Source organism: Ambystoma mexicanum, chromosome 7q (assembly GCF_040938575.1).
Source record: "Ambystoma mexicanum isolate Mex_15411 chromosome 7q, UKY_AmexF1_1, whole genome shotgun sequence".
Taxonomy (NCBI): Eukaryota; Metazoa; Chordata; class Amphibia; order Caudata; family Ambystomatidae; genus Ambystoma; species Ambystoma mexicanum.
In genome coordinates, this window is record NC_090941.1 from 312,603,879 (window position 1) to 312,617,756 (window position 13,878).

Consider the following 13,878-nt stretch of genomic DNA (forward strand, 5'->3'; position numbering starts at 1 on the left):
GTGTAAAACTTCACACAAACCCCTCAGAATACACGTGCCCCGCTCGCGCCAGGCCAATAGCGTGTAAAACATGGACAAAGTCCCTCCTGTGGAGTGAGCTGCCTGCGAGGCATGGCCAGGGGGGAAGGTCTGCCTGCGGGGCATGCCCAGGGGTGACGGGCTGCCTGCGTGTATTCCGGGGGTGCGTGTGAAGTTCTATACGCTATTAGCCTAGCGCATGCGGGGTACGTGTATTCTGAGGGGTGCGTGTGAAGTTTCACATGCTATTGGCCTAGCGCGAGCGGGGTATGTGTATTCTGAGGGGTGCGTGTGAAGTTCTACATACTATTGGCCTAGCGCGAGCGGGGTACGTGTATTCCAGGGGTGCGTGTGAAGTTTCACATGCTATTGGCCTAGCGCGAGCGGGGTACGTGTATTCTGAGGGATGCATGTGAAGTTCTACATGCTATTGGCCTAGCGCGAGTGGGGTACATGTATTCTGGGGGTGCGTGTCAAGTTACACACGCTATTGGCCTAGCGCGAGCGGGGTACCTGTATTCTATGGGGTGCGTGTGAAGTTCTACACGCTATTGACCTAGCGTGAGCGGGGTACGTGTATTCCGGGGGTGCATGTGAAGTTACAAACGCTATTGGCCTAGCGCAAGCGGGGTATGTCTATTCTGAGGGGTGCGTGTGAAGTTCTACACGCTATTGGCCTAGCGCGAGCGGGGTACGTGTATTCCGGGGGTGCGTGTGAAGTATCACACGTGATTTGGCAGTGTGTTCCCTTCCAGTGTGACCAACCCCCACCCCCAATGCTCCTCAGGCAGCCAACACCACAGGGGACCACCCCACACCCCTGAGCATGCCCCGCAGGCAGCCCATCACCCCTGGGCATGCCCCACAGGCAGGCCACATGGCACCATGCACTTGGGAGCCCCGACGTATGTACCCCCCACCCCCTAGTGACGGGCACCTGCCAGCAGGCCCAGACTTATTTCCCCCACCGACCCCCAGTGACGGGAACCCCCGCCCATCCCCAGTGACGGGCACCTGCCAGGAGGCCCCGACTTATGTCCCCCACCCTCCCCCAGTGACGGACACCTGCCAGCAGGCCCCAACTTGCTGAATAGAATATAATGCAAAGAAAAATGCCTCCAAAGTGTCCGTCCATAGCACCAAATCCAAAGTAAAAATAATACAAAACCATTCCTCCATGGTAAAAAAAAAGATGTCAAATCAGGTCCATAACTATATACAATGTAAAAATCAAGGGTCCATGTGCTGAACAATCCAAAGGAAACCTAAGAAAAATCCTACCTAATGAATAACTATTAACAAAAAGGTGGGGCATAATCCATGTGCCCCAAAGTAAAAAGTATAATAAAGGAAACCTACAGCTACATAACTATTTACAAAGGCGGCAGGCTAGTCCCACGACTCACTTTTCGATGTTCCGGCCCAGGGCATCATCGAACTCCATGTTGATGTTCCGGAGGCTGGCCTGTTCCCTGGACTCGAGGTCTCGCAGGGATGCAGCCATAGAATCCCTCAAATCCCTGCGAGTTTCCTCGAGGCCCTCCGCCCGCCTCAAAGCCCGGTGCATGGAGTTCTCCACCCTGACCAACCTGAGCCGTGCCCTCTCCGCCCGCCGCCTTTCCGCATCTATCTGCTGGCCCAACCGCTGCCACACGGAAGACACTCCCAGTCCGGGGTCTTCCTGCCCCTCAGCCGACGCCTGCCCCCGGGGTGTGGATGGCCCCGTGCCATGATGCCTCCCACGCTGAGCCTGCTGCTGCCTCCGATGCAACTGCCTCTGCCACCACAACGGCATCCGGGCTGATGGAATCCCCCAGCGCCGTCGTGCACGTGCCCTGCCCGATGATGCCAGCACATCCTCCATCTGCTGGGGTCCAGTTGGTGGGGTGGCCACCCCTGCTGGACCTCCGACTCCCGACCCGGCAGGGATGAGATCTCCACCTGGCTGGCTTCGTTGGTTGGGGCAGATTCACAGGGGGCCCTGGTGGCATCTGGGCCGGAAGACGGCACGGAGAAGGACTGGCATACAGTGTGCACAGAGGAGGAGAGGGCCGCAAGGCTGACCGACACATGTAGGAAACCCCTGACCATGGCCTCTCCTAACTGGGTCACGTTGGCACACAGCTCTTCGTGATGACGTGCGTGGTCCCCCCAGGATCCACGCACGTCATCACGAATGTCACATGTGCGCAACGCGATGCCAATCAGGACGGACTCCATCCGGTCACGGGTCCCATCGTCTGCAGGTAGAGGAGTGCCAGATGACGTGGACCTACCCCCTACCTGCGGATGGGCCTGGGACGGGGCATCCCTGCTGGTGCATGGTGATGCAGTCACAGTGTCAGGGACAGAGACATGCACAGGCACCTCCGCGGTGACCTGTGCGGCCTCCTGCCCCTGCCCCTGGACTGCACCACATGCACCAGTGGTACCACCCCCACCAGGCCCCATTTGTGGCTCTGTAGCGGCCTAATCCTCCTCTATACACACCACCAACCTGGATGGCTTCACATCATCTTCCGCCTGTAGCAAGCCCCTGTGGGGTGTCATCTGCCCCTTCTGCTGCAGCCATAGTGGCAGACGCGGCACCAGTCCCCTCGCTCCCGGATGATGGAATTTCCTGGGAGGATGCGTCGCCGGCCGGTGGAGGCATCCTTGCCGCTTTCCTCCACAGCGCTGTCTCCGCCCTCTTCTTCAGTTGCCGCTGTGTAAAGGGAGACATTGAACACAAGCATCAGGGTACTGTACAATAGTCCCCTAGATAGAAAGCAATAGCACATGAGTGGCACTGTCAAACGTCACTTCCATCATGTCTCCCAACAACACATGGGTCAGTGCAGGCAACACACATGCAGGAACCGGCATGGCACATGCAACAAAAACTTGCATCCATGTCCACCGCACCGTAGATTCATCCAATGGTGGGCTGAAACTCACATGCATCATGGGACATGCTGATCACATGCACACGCATCACCGGAGGTTCATGCATCTGGACCCGTATGCCCACAGATACAGTGGACACAAGGATGAGTAGGCTGTATCAGTGATTCAACACATCGTCACACACATGTGTCATGAATCCATGGCGCACACACTACTCTGACACACGGACATGTACATCATGCATGTCCATGACACACATCTATCACACCACAAACATGTCAAGGTCCACACACAGGTATGCATACATGTGTGCATTCCGCATGCTGCTCAGCATGATGCATTGTAACACATACACCATCCATGTGGGTCACGCCTGACTAGACTCACATGTAGCACCGTCATTTCCCTGCACACACACATCCATACATGACCCATGTCACACATGCAGCCGAGTAGCTAACTACCACCACGCTTCAACATGTACTGTTTCAAACGTGAATGCATGGGCACTTACCACTCGACTCCAGATGTTCCTGCATCCTGAAGATCTGGTGGTGAAGCACTGGGCGAATGAGCTCCAGGACCCTCATCTGCTGGGTGGTAAAATGGGCCCGGTGCCCCACTGCATCTGCTGCCTCCAAGAGACACCAGGCCTTCTTGAGGGTCCTGGATTTGTAGTCCTCCCAGCGCTTCCGGACGTGTTTGATGTCCTCTCTACGTTGATGGCACCCACTATGTCCTCCCAGATCCTCTCCTGTCCTTCCTTGTCGGCGCGCGATGGTGTGAAGAGGGCATCATAATGCCTCAGAACCTGCTCGACCAGGATACCAACTTCCTTGTCACTGAAGCTGGAAGCCCTCTGCCTCTCTGACTGGGGGTCGCCGTTGGTCTCCGATGGGGTTTGCCCTGACATGGCAACCCCCGAGGCAGGTGTGGGTGGTCAACTGGGTCCTGGGGCTGGGCTTTGGAGTGATGGAACACTAGTCGGGAGTCTTCTGTTCCAGCAGGGGTGGTCACAGCAACTGGACCCCTGCAGATGGCAGATGTGCAGGCACCAAATGGCAGGGCACGGTGGCAGCAGGCAGGCAGGCAGCAGCAGTTGGCTCGTGGGAGCATGCTCGGGGCACTGGGGGGCAGGAGAATGGCCTTCAAGGCAGCAGCGTGGTCTTCCATGTGTTGTCGCGTGGCCAGCTTGATACGGAGTGATTTGGCACGTGAAAAAAATACACGTCAGCGTGTAATTCAAGGAAAGCCCCTTAGCGCGTAAGCGTGTCTCTGACGTGACACGTGCGGGCGTTCCCCTGGTACGAGTTGACGATCCCACGTAGGTTTCCATCGCTCTGTATGTTCTTTTCGTGGGAAGCGGTGCGTGTGTTTTCCAGGCGTTGGGGTTCACACGCGATTACTTCACAGTGGGTGGGTGTTGGCTATGCATTCTTCTTCTACACACAAGGCAGACGGTGAGTCGCACACGCTATTTTTCCCACTGCGGGTGTCCATGTTTGTCACGTGCCCCTTTTTTTATGGGCATACTAGCCTGCGTGTTGATCGTGTATGTGTGTTTTTTTACATGCACGTGGGCAACAGGGGTCGCTTATCTCTTTTTCTTGCTTTTATGGGATGCCTGTGCGTTGCGTGACACGTCATTTCTCCTAGGGTGTCACAGAATCGGACATTCATCGTAGCTGTATATACGTGTTTGGTGTTTGCGCACACTTTTGTAATACGCAGGGACGCTACCGCCTGCCTTCGTGTGGCGGACGTGTTTAAGCCTGTGCGTGTCTTTTGCCGGGCGCGGGTTTCCCCTATTCCATTCCATAAATACGTGTTGTTCGCGTGCGTGTGGGCATTTCGTGTATTTCCCTGCAGTACATCCCCAGTTACGCCTTGTTTTTCACGCGTTGTTCCCCATTCCACGAGTTACACCCCATGTCCCGCCCCCTTTTCGGTGTGTGCGCCGACGTTGTGCACTTTCCCTGTGTGTGTCGCGCACGGCGTTCGGGATGTTGCAATGACGTCTGTGCCCATGTGCGCCACGCACAGATTTGGCGCACATCCCGGGGAAAACACGCGCAGGCCCTTCCATGAATCGCACGCATGCGCATGTGCTTGCTTTTTCGTGCTTGCGCCAAGATTTTTGGCACACATTTGTTCCATTAATCGGCCCCTTAATTCCTTCAACAGATTCAACCCCAACACATTCTCACCACAGTTTGATGTCAAAAGAAACGGACAGTGATCCGTGAATGGACCCAGTGAAATCGGACCAACTACTGGCGTACCAGAAAACCCTACAGAAACATTAGTTTGCCCTGACAGTGGAATGTCTGGAACACTTGAATGGTCAATGGAACACTTCTGTGCTCCTGTATCTCTCAAAAATAGATGTTTCCTATTTCCCACTATCATTTTAACGTAGGGATCTTTCTGATTAACGGGATCCAAACCCTGCTTCGGGCAATCCTAGCGAAACAATATATCATCGAAGGGAAGGTTTTCAGAGAGATAAGCAGTAGAAGGATGATAACAAATATTTCTATTATCCATACTCGGTGGCTGATTGTCTTGCGAAAAGGACTGAGAATGTCATGAGCGCTACTCCCGAGGAGCCAAGACTGGCCCAGCGTCCCCAGAAGCAGGCTCATCATTCACACCCCCGGTTCCGGCAGACCCCTACAGGGGCCCTTTGGACCATGTCCTGGCGCCTCTGGCGCCAGGCTCATAAGGAACCACAGTCCCGGCGCCATGGGCGCCGGGCTCATATTCTTAAAGTGTGCAGTAGTGATTGGGTGGACTTACCTGTGGCAGACCATGCTGCATACTCACCTAGAACAATCCAAGCTGGGTGAAGTCCCAGCCACTGGCTGGGAGGGACCAATCCTCTGTTACTGGAACTCTTTTCTTACCTGGGTGGGGCTGATGCTAATCCTCTGACACTGGAACTCTTTTCTTACCTGGGTGAGGCTGGAGGAAGAATACGCACCAAAGCACTTCTCCACTATTTAAACCATGCCCGATATAATTCACGTGCTTCGCGTTATTCTGCAACAGCAGAAGGACGCTCACCGAGTCGGCTCCTGCATTCCAGGTCCAGACACACCCTCAGCTTCTCGAGCAGCAACCTGTGGATGAAGAAAAGGCACAGGAACATCTACTCACCAGAATTCAGCCACAAGAGTCCAGTCTCCGACAACCTGCAAATAAAGACATAAGGTTAGAAAACGGGCAACACGCTCGCAGCTGCGCTCGCTTACCTTATCCATCCGTGATCACACCGGAGTTCACCGCGGCCTTCGCTTCGGCAGCATCCCAGCACCTGGAAGACAAAAGACATTGTTAGTGGTGTCCGAGCCGTAGGGTTTGCAACTCAGTTATACTTACGCGCTTCTTCACGCGCAGCAGCGGCAGCATCGCCCTCAGCATTTCAGCATCTGAAAGAAAGGAAAAGACATTATTAGAGGTGCCCATTTTGAAGTGGCCACAATTCAGTAATACTTACGCGCTTCTTCACGCGCAGCAGCGGCAGCATCGCCCTCAGCATTTCGGCACCTGAAAGGAAGGAAAAGACATTATCAGAGGCGCCCATTTGGAAATGGCCACAATTCAGTTATACTTACGTGCCACCGCACGTGCAACAGCGGCGGCATCGCCCACAGCATCTCGGTACCTGAGAGACAGAAAAGGACATTATAAAAGGGTGCTCCTTCAGAAGCGGCCTCAGATCTTCTATACTCACGAGCCTCTTCTTGCACAGCAGTGGTGGTGTCACCAACAGCTCCTCGGCACCTGAAGGACTATTACAAGCCACAAAAGGACACTGAGCCTAAACACTGAAATCATCCAGTGACGTAACTGGATTCCAGGCGCCCCTGCACCAGAAGCAGGATGGAGAGCTCGGCTTTACTAAACCAAAGGTGAGAGTTCGTGGAGACCAGTCGAGAACCAAGAAGTGGGAAAAGCAGAAGATTGGTGGGTGAACTTATCCAACCAGCTTGTAATTACCCCTTTTTCTTCCACCTGCAGAAAACTCACCTTACAAGCCAGACAGTCAATATTCGGAGGTCCTGCCCAGAGCGTCTTCCGAGTTCTACACCTCATCATAGTCATAGAAGCAACTGTAGCAGTCCAGTTTGGGTCAGCGCCTCCGTGGGAATCAGGTGAGCATTACAGAGAATTCGGAGAAAACTGGCTTATACCAGGACCCCCTGCCCAGGGCGGCCTCTGGATCGTCTACCCATGATACCATATGTGTTATTCGACCTCTGCTGGAGGATCGGGCATTGTGCTTGCCAATGACCCTCTTGTCTGCAATAAGCACCTTGGTTCGCGTGTACAGGACCCAACGGCATATTACCTTGTGAAACATATTGTCCCCGAAACTGTGTACTACCCCCTCTAGGTCCTCTAACAATCTGTTGCAACAACACCTTAGTTTTCAAGTCTCCCTTTTTCTTTTCAATCTTTTCCTTCTCATTATTGACTCGGTTTTCATAATACTGAGCCATATGCAACACTTCAGACTGAGACGTAGCTTGCCAAGCGCTCTCAGAAGTCATAATTTGCGACTGGATGTCAGGTAACAATCCACGCACAAATGTGTCCACATATAATCATTTTCCAGACTCTGTGCTTAAATCTTGTCCACTAAAATCTGAAAATACTTGTTCAAACCAATTAAAGAATTTGTTAGCACCCTCAGATTTTCCTTGTATACAAGCAGTAAGTTTGTCCCATACAATCCTTCTCTCAGGAATTAAGGCTTTCAATTGTGTCACTATTCTATCAGGCAAAGTCAGTATCATCTGTGATGGTCTCTCACCAGCTTTCCTTTCTCTATCTTGCCTAACCAAATTATCCCATGTGTCCCCTAACCCTGGTACATCGTCTACTGTCCTAATCTGTTTCCACAAATCAGCAGGTAGGAGCACAGGAAATAGCAAGTCTATATCACTCAAAGTGAATACTGACGACTGCAAGACAGATTCCATTTCTTTATAAAAACCCTGCCGGATTCTTCCTAATATCTGGGATGGATTGTCTAATAGTATTCACCTCCTGTCTTGAGAATGGGACGTGAACAAACTGCGATGCATAATGTGCATCAATGTCATAGGCGGCTACACCCGTTGCGACATTAGCTGGGACCTCAACTTTAGGGACAAATGTCGGAGGAACCTCTCTCATAGGCAACTGAGAAGTAGGCAACTCCAAACACTTACTGAGCAACAGAGCTAAATCGAGCGCTAAAGCAGCTGAAGAAGTGTCAGACGAAAAAGCTCTTTTATCGATATTCAATAATTCTGCAGGACAACAAATCTTTCTTTTTATACATTCATCCTGCAGGTATTCAACCATTACCTGTATCACTTTCCTCTGCATTTCTGCCGTATACTGATTATACGTGTCTACGGGAGATATCGACATGTCTGAAATCCATCTAAGTGCGTCTCTTGTGCAAATTCGCTTTTTTTCACTCAACGATTTACAAAGAGGAAGGAACCGTTTCTGTACAAAAATAGCGCCCAAACTATCACCATCTATTTCATCATTCTGTAACCTTTCGAACTCCCTTCTAAACTCAAAAACCCTCTCGACGTGCTCATATACTTTCTCCGCAGTATCTCTTGAATATGCTAAAACATACAGATCCCTCAACCCTTGTGGGATATCTTCATCATTCAGTTTGTTCCACATTATGGATAAATGAAGTCCCATCCCTTCAATAAAAACAGTTTTCTCAGGAAAACTTTCTAGATTAGAGAGTGTAGCAAGAACATGAGATTGTTCACCTTTCTCCATGCACTGTCTAGCCCATGCATTCAGATCTCGCTTTCTTTCTTTAGAAACTGTATTACGAGTTACAATTTTCGATTCCGCTCCCTTATCAAGCGGAACAGAACCACTTGGAAGAGAAAAGTAGACAAATCTTGTACACTAGGTAACGAAGGTGCTAGCACTGGTGTAAAAGACAAATCTACCGGACCCATGGCAGCAGGCAAAGATGGAGGTACAGGCAAAGATGGAGGTACAGATGGAGGAGCAACAATAGGAAGAGGAGCAATAGCTAGTGGCGGAGGAGTAATAAAAGGTGAAATAAGGGGTGCATTAATTAGTACGGGACGAGGAACAACAGCAGGAAGAGGTAAAGCAACAGGAATAGGTACATAAGGAGGTGGCGCAGTGGCGCCAGGCCTTCGTTCATTTAAAAGCTTATCAATCAGTTCATCTGATGCATGAAAATCTTTAGACGGATATATTTTCTGGATGCCAAGTTGAAAAACCCAATCCATGTTTCTAACTGACTCTGACTGTTTTTGTTGATCATACAATAACGCTTTCTCAGCGTTCGACATATGTCGGCGCGCATGTTTCTCTCTACTTTTGAGAAGCTGCATAGCTTCTTTTTGTAATACATCAAATGCAGCAGGTCTAGCTTTTTTCTTTAACAATATAGATTCTAAATATTCTATATACGAGAAATCTCAAAACTACCATTGATTGGCCACTGAAGTTCGGAAGCATGTCTAGTTTGTCTGTGCCAAATATCGTTGAACACTATACTACCAATGCTGTACTTACAGTACATGCCGGAGACCCCTCCTGTGGTGCCGTACGGCCAAATTACAAAGATTGTCTGTCTCTGCGGAACAATGCCCTGAAACAGGCAGACAATTTCCCAGGCATATCAGATTACTGGTGTTTCCTGGCAATAATTGTACTCGCGAGAACAATGCTCCAAATCAAATATCAGGATACTTAGGAATCGGGGCACGACTCACCTGATCAAAAGACAAAGGAGGCCCAATCGGATTACTTAGGACAATAAAGGACCCTCGTGGTTGGTGATTTCGGCAAAACTGCTCGCCTCGATATATGGACCCTCGTCAAAATGCCGTCTCGGACCGTGTGCTCACCATCTAGGGATCGGGCCGTGCAGTACTGTTGAGGTGTCGCGTCTCATCCAGAAAGGGGACCCCTTTCTCACCGTACGATCCCGGTCCGATAACCGCATCAACACTTCAACGAAATGGCGTCTATCTTGAGGGTCCGTGTTCGGGCGCCATCTGTAAGAACAAGGAAATATCGAGGCTGAGTACAATAAAAGGAAATACACCAATCACGGGCTGAAAAGATTCACAGATCTTTATTCTGTACAGTTACAAAGAAACACAGATAGCTATCTGGCTCTCAACACCCCGCAATGAGTACCAGCCCGCCAAAGAGAGGAGAGAGAGTGCTGGACAATTAAACATTTGTGCTTGTATACAGTTTTGAGTAATATTGTCCAGCCCCTCTTTGCGTTAATAATCTGCAGTCTAGAGTTTGTGCCTAGTTCACATTCGGGTCACATAATATTTTACAAAGGATTATACATGTTTGCATTTCCACAGTGATACAATGACAACGTATGTTCCCAAATCCTATAGCAAGCTCCCTTTACAAGTTGCATTCAATCGTGTTCGGCCTATGTCCACGCTTGGCGTTTACTTTGCACTGTTCCAGATGTGTATTCGAGGATGAGGCTTGTCAGCGTAGACAATGCTAGGACAACAGTTCATGTGTAGTACAAGGCCTCATTACCTAGTCTAAACAGTCGGCCCTTGGACAGTCTAACCATTAACAGAACTCAAAAGTCGGGAGGCTTGGTTGCAAGTTGAAAACACAGTCCACCATTTTAGAACAGAGAATGTACGAACAGAAATCAAAATGGCGGATGATTCTAAAATGGCGGCGAAGTCGATCCAAAATCGGAACTTTGCAATGCGGTTTTCCTCATAGAGCGACTAGGCTTAGGCCAATATAAATCAAAAGAAGGCACGATATGATTTCCGTTTAACAAACTTACCAGCATCAGGAGAGCATGCTAATGGTGGCAGGATAGGCTAAGGGTATGTTCCATCGTGCAGAGTAAGCTTTTACCATGACTTTGCCAAAGTAGTGCAGAAGGAACAGTGATCTGTCCTGTGAGCACTCCGCCTTGATCTTCAACCTTTGCATGGACCTGCACTGAACCCTCATGGTTTGACACAATTTCCCCATCCACGAATACACAGATGGCATACAGCTCTACCCTGAAATATCCCCCATCAAACAGATCCACAGGTTCAAGGCCTGCCTTACATTTCTCTAGTCCTGGAGGTACAGTGCTTACTTGAAGTTCATGCCCTCTAAGGCAGAATTCCTACTACTGACCAACAACGCCGAACAGCCTAACATCCAAGTCCCTCGGTTTCTGCATCAACAGACACCTCTTGTTCAAGGACCACATAGCAAGGAACACACAAGCAGCTTAGAAGCATCTTTCCCTCCTATGAAACATCAAGCACTTTATCCCTGCAAACAAGTTCAAATGTGCTGTACAAGTCTGGCCCTCGCCCGCTTGGACGGTGTCAGTGCCATTTTGGAAGGCCTCTCAGCAAACCACCCTCAGGCACCTCTGAGACGTGTCCTAGATCCTGAAGAATGACTCATCAAAGGACTTCCACCACATTACCCTGACTGTCATCAAAACTGCCCTGGCTCCAGCTGCAAGCACATATCACCTTCAGATCCTGCTGTATCATCCACAGGGCTATCACCTTCAAGTCCCCAAGCTACCCTGCTGAGAAGCTCTGCATGTCCAGAGGTCTACAATACACCAGAAGCTAGCACACGTGCAGACTTTAACTCTGCTGGATCAGGAAGGCAAGAACAGAAAACAGGCCTTATTTCTCTACACCCCTAGACTCTGCAACCTTCTCTCCATCAACACCATGCTCACTCCCTCTCCTCTACATTTGAGGAAGGAGCTCAAGATCCTTCTATTCAAGAAATGGCTCCTCTGTAATATGTAGGTCCACTCCCCCTCAAACCTCCACCTAACTATGGTGATCCACTCACCTGGTTCCTCCCCTGGATGTGTGTAGATCCCTTGCAGCATAATTGCCCACCACACCTCCTTTGTTAGCTCCCCACTGCCTTGTTATATCCTTTGCAATCTGCTTCCCTACCCGTGTATTTCCCCCTATGACTTGTGAAGGTTCATGTTGCTTCCTAAAACTAGGTCTGCACTCAGTAAATACCCTAAAAATAAAAAGACACAAAAGGAGTTCACACGGGTAGAGGCAACATTCTGTCCACAGTTTAAAATATGCAATGTTACATCATGCCAAACTCAAAATTGTGTATAATCATAGGGAACATGTCTTCAGGCATGTGCAACCAGCTATGGCATATTTGGAAGAGCTCCCCGGTGTGGTTCTAACAGCTCTGTCTATTGGACACAGCTCCCCACAAAACTGCAACAGGGAAGCGTCACCAAGCAGTTTATCACCCTGCTAGAATGAGAGTCAAAAAGCTGCAGGGTCCCCAACAACTCCGGTGGTAAATATGTCTTAATCCATCCTTTATTTTCTAAGCAGTGTAAAGCAGGAGGTACACATTGGACTGAATGGATTGCTGAAGAAAAAGCGTGATCGATTAGTGCTTAAAATTATACAAACATTTATTTGCACATAAGCACGACGCAATGCCGAGACCAGTGCTATAGTGAGGATATGGCAAGGAAGATATCCAAACAACCCAAACTATGGCCCTGAGAAGGCTCCTATCAGCATGTTGAGAGACCATCTGAGGTAACTTTTTTGGCAGCCCTCTCAGCAAAGAATCAGCATCCTTCTATGAACAGGTCCAAATGACCAAAGACTTCCTTGATTTCTCACTATCCAACAACATCTTACTGTTCATTGGTGACTACTACCGCCAAATGCGCGGGATTGCCATGGGAGCAAGTTATGCACCCGCACTAGCATACTGCTTCATGCACTGCTATGAAAGCAAGTTTGCACTAACAACACCTGAATACAAAGAACATATTGTCATATGGCTCCGCTACATAGACGATATAATCCTGATATGGAATGGTACCCAAAAACATCTAGAGAAATACGTACAGTTATTGAACAGAAACCAATTCGGGATAGAATTGACCAGCCACATCAGCACAAACTTAATCAATTTCTTAAACCTTACCATTGAGATCAAAAACAACCAGATCACCACAAGAAACTTCTGCAAACCGACTGAAGTCAACTCTATCCTACACGCCGAAAGCTGTCACAAGAAGACCTTGATTAACAACATACTGAAAGGGGACTACATAAGAGCCAAGAGGAATTGCGACACCGAAGCAACCTTTGAAGAAGAATGCACACTACTGGACGAACGGTTTGCATCAAGAGGCTAGAAGGCACAGACCATTACTGAGGCCAAGACCAAGACACAGGCATTGCCAAGAGCAACACTACTAACCCCAAAGGTTAGAAAGAGAATCAACAAGGATGACACGATCAGATGTATAACAAGGTATAACACGGACAGTCACAAGATTCAAAGGATCTTGCAAAAACACTGGTCAATCTTACTCTTAGATCCTGATATCAATCCTATACTGAAACCAAATCCAAGCGTGACATACAGCAGAGCACCAACTCTACGTACCTTCCTAAGCCCATCCTACATACCACAGCAGAAGAGGCCTGAAACCAACTGGCTAACGAATAGGCCAGAAGTCGGGTTCACCAAATGTGGTGCCTGCTTGATGTGCCCCTATGCCGAAAAAACTACAATCACGAAATTTCACAACTGCAAAGAGTAAAAATATTAGATCACATAAACTGCAGGACTAAGTTTACAATCTATGCCATTGTGTGTGTTTGCAAAAAGATCTACATTGGGAGTACAATTAGGGAACTGTGTGTCAGAATAAGAGAACACATAAATAACATTCACTCACAGGACCCTAAACTACCCCTGGCAAGTCACTGGCAGAAGCAGCACCAAATGGACGACAAAAGACAGATCTGCTTCATTGGACTACGAACAATCAGATGTGGACCAAGAGGCGGAGAGAGAGAACGCAAACTACGACAAGAAGAGGCAAAAATGATTTGTCACTTCAGATGTACCAAAAATTGGCTCAACTCTGATCACGAC